This window comes from Fukomys damarensis, unplaced genomic scaffold (assembly GCF_012274545.1).
Source record: "Fukomys damarensis isolate Sample0158 unplaced genomic scaffold, DMR_v1.0_HiC HiC_scaffold_14, whole genome shotgun sequence".
Classification (NCBI taxonomy): Eukaryota; Metazoa; Chordata; class Mammalia; order Rodentia; family Bathyergidae; genus Fukomys; species Fukomys damarensis.
Genome location: NW_022900926.1, coordinates 71068042 through 71075336, shown reverse-complemented (window position 1 = coordinate 71075336; position 7295 = coordinate 71068042). Strand labels below are relative to the sequence as shown.

The 7295-nt window shown below is 37.9% G+C and overlaps 1 pseudogene; it reads left to right on the top strand.

Annotated features, from left to right (window-relative positions):
• The first annotated feature begins 2766 nt into the window (after window positions 1–2766).
• Window positions 2767–6626, top strand: LOC117285980 (annotated as a pseudogene).
• Window positions 6627–7295: the final 669 nt, after the last annotated feature.

Sequence of the window (7295 nt, the reverse complement as noted above, 5' to 3'; positions counted from 1 at the left end):
ATCACCTCATGACATATACATGTATCAAAACACCATGTTGCACACTGTGGCAATTATGGTGACGTTTCAACCTGACTGGCTCTGGGATCTGCCCAGGGGATTGGTGGACCACACTTTTAGGTGTGTCTGGGCTGGTTCTGAAGCCATAGCCCAGGAGTTGCATCTGGTTCTTCCCCTTTTTTGGTCAGGCACTGTTCCCTGCTTTATTCTTGGTTACCACAAACTAAGAAGCTTTGCTCTACTGCACCCTTCCACTACGATGGATGAGGTATCTTCCTTGGAATTAGCTGATCATGGGCTAAACTCCCCCAAACTGTAAGCTAAATTAAACTTTCCTCTTTTACGCTGTGACTCTTGGGTCTCATGATAAGCAACGGCAAAGCTGACTAATAGACATCATTTAACTATGTAATTTTTATTTGTCAATTATACTTCACTAAAACTAAAGGAAAGAAAAAACTGGTTAAAATAAGTCTCTTAATACTATCACCTCATATAATACCACAGTAACTTTAGTACTATGATATAATCAATCGATAATGTCAATGTTCCAATATTGGGAGTTGCCTTGAGATCTTGTTTTTCTTGTAAAACAGGCCATTCACAGACTGCTCATTTGGTCAAGAGACAATACCATTAAACTTGACCTTTCCACCTACATATACTAAGAGCATCATGCCTACGATTTCAGGTGGTGGTTTTTCTGTTTCTGGTGCTAAAGTTTTAAAAAAGGATAAATGGGTCCTTCCTGAAATGCTACAGATGAAATTACATTATTTCAGCAAAAGTTGCAGAATTCTTTGCTGGAAGCTGGAAAATCATACACATAGATGATAATATATACATAGATGACAATGCTGTAATTATTTGATGTTTAAATATGAAAAGATTGTGGTATGTTTGTTTTCTGCTGAGTTTACAAGTTCAGTATTCACACTGAAACAGGGGTCAAAATTCTGTTTTGAAAGGATAATGGGAGGTTAATGTATGAAACCCTTTCACTATAAACACAAGAAATGTGAGATAAAATTTAGTATATTAAATTCAAGCTGAACTTTTTATGAAAGAAAAAAAAAAGCTCCAGCATCAGAAGAAAAGACCTCAAAGCCAAAGCAGTTAAGTGTATAAGTTTTCATTTGGTAGCCTAGCAGGATAACAGATCCAGAAATCAAGTATCTAGGAACCAAATTTCAATGCCAATGAGGAGGTTTGAGATCACATAGAACACAGCTGGAAATAAAACTCTACCATAAAGCAAGAACCATGGGAAGATAAGCTTTTCCATGAAACTAAGAGCAGAAATAACTCGCAAGGGCCCAATGCAGCAATGATAAAGAAAGCTTATTATTTACTCATGGCTTCAGGTTAGGGGAGAAAGGTCTCCCATAGGAAGCCAGCTTCAGATCCCAAACTCATACAGGAATGATATCTAAATTTATAGTGCCTTTGTAATGCACTCATCACAAGCTGAGAAATATGACCAGAAAATAAAGAAGGCCAGAAAATAAAGCCAGGCATGGTGGCACCTGCCTGTAACCCCAGTTATTTGGGAGGATGAGGCAAGAAGATTCCATGTTCAAGCCTGACAAGTTAGAGAAACTCTGTGTCAAAATAGAAAAAATTAAAAATTAAAAATTATTGGGGGTGTAGCCCAAGGTAAGAGTGCTTGACTTACATGTACAAGGCCTTGGATTCAATGCTCAATAACACACACAGACACAAACAGACACACACACACACATAAGAAAACTAAAAATGTTAGTAAGAAAAATATAAAAACAATATAAAATATAAAAATATAAAACATAAAAATAATATTTTGTAAATCATAAAAATATTATACCAATACATCTGAAAATTTAAAGATAGAAACTTCAAAAATGTATGAATTAGAAAAATCAACTGAAGACAGAACAGACACAAATTTTATTACGAAAACTGAAACACTTCTAAAAACTGTTCACTATGCTGTGAAAAAAAATCATCTTTCTCTTATCCATGATATCTTGTTATTAATTTTGGACTCTGGACTTACCACAAGACAACTGGTTTGCTTTTGTCTATTTTGGGTCGTTGTTTTTTTTTGTTTGTTTGTTTTGTTTTGGTTTTTTTGTTTGGTTGGTTTTCTGTTGATGTTGTTTTCATTTTTTTGGTACCGGGGATTGAACTCAGGTCCTTGCATTTGCAAAGCAGGCATCGAACCACTGAGCTAAATTCCCAGCCCTGGTTTTTTGAGACAGGGTCTCACTATGTCACTGAGACTGACCTGGAACTCAAAATGTAGCCCAGGGTGGTCTCGAACTCACAGTGATCCTTCTGCCTCAGCCTCCCCAGTGCTGGGATTACAGGTGTGCCCCACCATGCCCGGCTGCTTTTGTCTATTTTGGAGTCTTATTACATTTATAATTCTCAATGAGGCTGGAGTCCTTCCATGATACGGGGCAGTGGTGACAAATCTATGGCACACGTGCCGCAGCTGGCATGCAGAGCCCTTTGTGTTGGCACATGAGCCAAGTCACCCCAGCAGCTAGTGTTGGATATTCAGGTTTCACTGCAGTGTTGGCACTTTGTGACAAGTAAGTGGGTTTTGGGATGCAGTTTGGGCACTCAGTCTCTTAAAAGATTTGCCATCACTGACACAGGGTATCTTCAAAAAGTATACAGCAAGAGTGAAATATCAGTAATGATATCTTTTTCTGTTTCTGGTTTTGGGGGGATTTTTGTTTATTTTTTGCAATAGTGTCTCACTATGTAGCCCTTGGTCTCATGATCCTCCTGCCTCGGCCTCTTAAGTTGCTGGTGTTACAAGTGTGCACCATGTCTGGCCTTAGTAATAGCCTCTTTAAAGCCAAAAGTAAGACAATGAGGCCTTGTGCCAACATATCTGTTCATTACAAAGATGGAGTTTATAGCCAGTCCAAAGAATAAGTTAAATATAGTACAAGGATGAGAATGAAAAAAATAAAACTGCCATTATTCACAGTTTAAACAATTAAGAAAATCCAAGGTAATCTAAAAACTATTAGAAACAATAAGAAAAGCCAAGTATAGTGGCACGTACCTGTAATTCTAGCAGTAGGAAAGGTGAGACAGGAGGATCTCAAGTTCAAGGCCAGCCTGGACTCATAGCAAGTTCAAGGCTGACCTAAACTGACCTAAACTACACAGTGAGTCTCTGTCTCAAAATACCAAAAACTGTTTTAAATGTAAAATAGAAAGAATAAGAGAGGATGGATGTTACATTTAAGATGAATATGTAAAGCCAAGCATGGTAGTATCCACCTATAGTCCGAGACACTTGGGAAGTTAAAGCAAGATCACTTGAGCCTAGCAATTTGAGAGCAGACTGGGCAACACAGTGAGGTCACATATCAAAACAAAAAAGCAAAAAGCAGTAGTGTTTCTACACACCAAAAATTATAGAAATAATAAAAATTTTAATTATATTCACAAAAACAAACCTGAAAGCAGCCAGACATCCAAACAACATGATCAGTCTTCAAGGCCAAAACTGTATCTTTCAGAAAGGATATAAATAAGGACCAAAATAAATGGAGAGATACAATTATGAATAAGAATAATCTGGATTGCGGCCAGGGATTTAGCTCAGTGGTGCCACTGCTGCCTCGCAAGCACAAGGTTCTGAGTTTGATCACTGGTACCAAAAAATAAAAAGAAAAAATAAAAGAAAAAGAAGAACCTGAATGGTACAGACATCAATTCAATTTTTCTGCCCCAATTCTTCTATAAATCTACAGCTTTTGTAACAAAAAGGCCATTAGAGCTTTTCAACAAGCATCAAGGTAATCCTAAAATTTATATAGATGAACAAACGACCAAAATAGTGAAGCAATTTGGGGGAAGACTAAGAAGAAATAACACAGGAAGATATCAATAAATTGCATGCTAAAACATTTAAACTTCTATATTACAAAGGAATAATTAAGAACAACCAAAATTTCACAGGCTGATGGGAACTATTTCTAATATATATAAAAAGTAAATAATTAGTATTCAGAATACATAAGTAACTCAGTAAGTACAATTTAATAGAAAAAATGGGCACAGAATATCCACAATTAATTCACAGAAGACAAAATTAAAATAACTATGCTGCAAATAAGATTTCAAAGGGCTGCAGATGCAGCTTGGTAGCATACAGCTTCCTTGGCTAGCATGTAGGAGGCCATGCACTCGATCCCTAGCAAAGACAAAGAAAGAAAGTGAGACAGTGAGAGGGAAAGATTTCAATATTACCACTAATTAAGAAAACATAGATCAGGGCCAGTGATTCAGCTCAGTGGTACTGCCGCCTGCCGGGCAAGTGCAAGGTCCTGAGTTTGATCCCCATACCAAAAAAAAAAAAAAAAAAAAAAAAAAAAAAAAAAAAAAAAAAGTAGAACAAATTACATTAAAATGCAAACAGGAAAACAGTCTATGGAAACATGAAGCATGGTGGCACACACCTGTGTTCTCAGCTAGTTGGAAGGCTGAAATGGGATGACCACTTGATCCCAGGAACTGGAGGTCCTTCAGATAACATAGCAAAAACAAAACCTCAAAACATAAGGACGCTACACCCTTCAAAACAGAGAAAGCCTAAGGAACTGATATAAAGGAGATTTGTGACAATTAAATGCTCTACATGATCCTGGATTAGAGAGAAAAATGTTGTAAAGGACATTCCTGGTCTATGAACAGAATTAAGGGTGCATATTACTGTTAATTTCCCTACATTATCATTGTGCTGAAATAATAGGAGATATTTTTATTCTTATGATACACATGTTGAAATATTTTAGAAGGGTGGCATAATATACTCAGTCTGAAGTGATTCAGAAAAATGTATATACAGATAGAGAATGATAAAGAAAATGAGCTAAAATGTTAACAATTACTGAGCATGAGAAAAGAATATAAAAAAATTTTTGTACCATTTTCCCAACTTTTCTGGAAATTTAATGATATTTACAAGCTCCCTACCCCAAAATAAAACCAAACCTTTTAAACAACTACCCTCAGATATTGTTTTACACCCATCAGATATAGAAAAATCTTAAAAGTTGGTGATTCACAACAATGGCCACCTGTGGTGAGGATGGATTGATTTTCTGCTGGTGTCAGAGAGCCCCACAAGCCTCCTACAGATTCAGTGGCAGAAGCAGGCACACAGGAAAGAGTGCTGGCCCAATCTCTTAGGGAAAGCTTGGGGGCCGGAGATTTAGCTCAGTGGTTCCACTGCCAGCCTCACAAGAGTAAGGTCCTGAGTTCAATACCCGGTGCCAAAATAAAAAGTGGGGTAAAGGGGGGAAGCTTGGGGCCTGGGTAAAGAGGGCTCCCTCCACAGGATGACTCTGACAAGCCCCTAACAGCCCTGCCTTCATTCTGAGAGTGCAAGAAGCAGAGTGGGGTGGGGCCAGCCCAGACTTCAGCCAACCCACAGAACTCAACCAGTGGTGCTGTGCAGGTCACCCTGAAGACCCTCCAGAAGCAGGCCTTCAAAATCGACATCAACTCCAAGAAGAAGGCAGAAGACTTAATGTGAAAAAGGGGAAGATATCTTTCCAATAGCAGATGAAAAAATAATGTATGCACACTAAATCCTCAATGACACTACTCTCAAAGAATATAAAATTGATGAGAAATATGGTGGTTACAGTGACCAAACTCAAAGTAGGGACAACACCAATGCCAGCCACCATGCAGCAATCAAATCCTGCTACCTCTACCACAGTTCTTCTACTGCAACAGACCTGGCTCCCATCTCCACACCTGAGTTTTTCACTGCAACACCAACAACGGCATCTTCTCAACCTGCACCTAATGCAACTCGACAAGAGAAACATGCAGAAAAGCCACCACAGATACCTGTGGTCACCAGGCACTACTCACTGGCTCTACATCAGAAGAATCTTCTCTGCTCAATCTTTTGTAATTTAATTTGATTTTTGGTTTATTGAGATAGGGTCTTGCTATGTACTTCAGACTGGCCTCAAACTTATGATCATTCTCCCGCCTCAGCCTTCCAAGTATCGAGGACTGGGATTACAGGACTACAGTACCACCCTAGCCTCAGCTGAGCCCTTTTTGAAGATGCAAGAAGTGCACTTGTGACAGATGAACTTAGAATATGTTAACTGAGATCATGTCAGTGGGCTATGCATACCAGCAAGTTTTCAACAACCCCAACAGAGCAGTGGAGAATCTTTTAATGGGAGTCCCTGGAAGTACAGTCTAGCTGTGGTTCACTTCCCTCAAGCAGACAGTACTACAGCTCCTCAGTCTTCAGTAGTGGGTGCAGTTGCAGCCACAACAAGCATCAATGACTACAAGAACAAGCAAGGCCTGGAGGATATACCTTGAATTTTAACAGACCAGCTCAGTTTCAATAGATGAGGAAAATTACTCAGTAGAATCTTTCCCTGCCTTCTGCATTGCTACCAAAACAAAACAAATATTGTGAAGAGTAAGTGAAGAATTACAGCAGCAAGTTAGCCAAGACCAAGAGCATCTTTAAGATGTTAAATGAACCAGTTCAAAGAGTTGGTTGTCAGGAAGGAGGAGGAAGAACTAGAAATGGTCAAACAGTATTCAAGGCATACCTCAGGAAAAGGAGGTACCATTAAAAGAGTCTGGATTTCCTTAAGGACTTGGGATACAAGTGTATTCTGCTCAATTTACAGGTTTATCATATCTTTAAGATCCTTAGGAATTTTTTTAGTTTCCTGAAAGGCAAAAGGGTACTATAACCTTGGGTAACTTTGTGTCCTGAAGCTGCAGCTTTTCTTAAAAGTACAATTTTAAAATTGTAACTTCCCTTCTTTCTTCTCTACCTTCTACTTCAGTAGCAACCTTAAAATATATCTGTAATCATTTTCTTATTTTTAAAAAGGACATAATGTTAATTGCAAATCTGTTAAATACTTTTGTGCATAAATTATATAGTGAAAAATATTTTTTAAAGAAAAGAGATGTGTGCTAGCACGCTATGGGAATACTGAGGCATTCCAAAATGTTAGAGGTGATCCTATATTAAAAATATTTTAAAACTATGGTATCATAAGTAGTAATTGTTAATAGCTGTGGCAAGAACAATTCAAACAAATCAGGTGCTGATACAGACACATATTGAGCTATACTTTTAGATTCTGGTAGGCTCTCAAGAACTCCTGCACTTTTCTATTGAAGTCTAAATGTCTCAGGGAGAATGCTTTAAAATGTTAAAATCATTTCCTGCTATTTATATTTAGACAATATAGTTACAGTTATAGATACTTTTTTTCCTTTGAAAGATT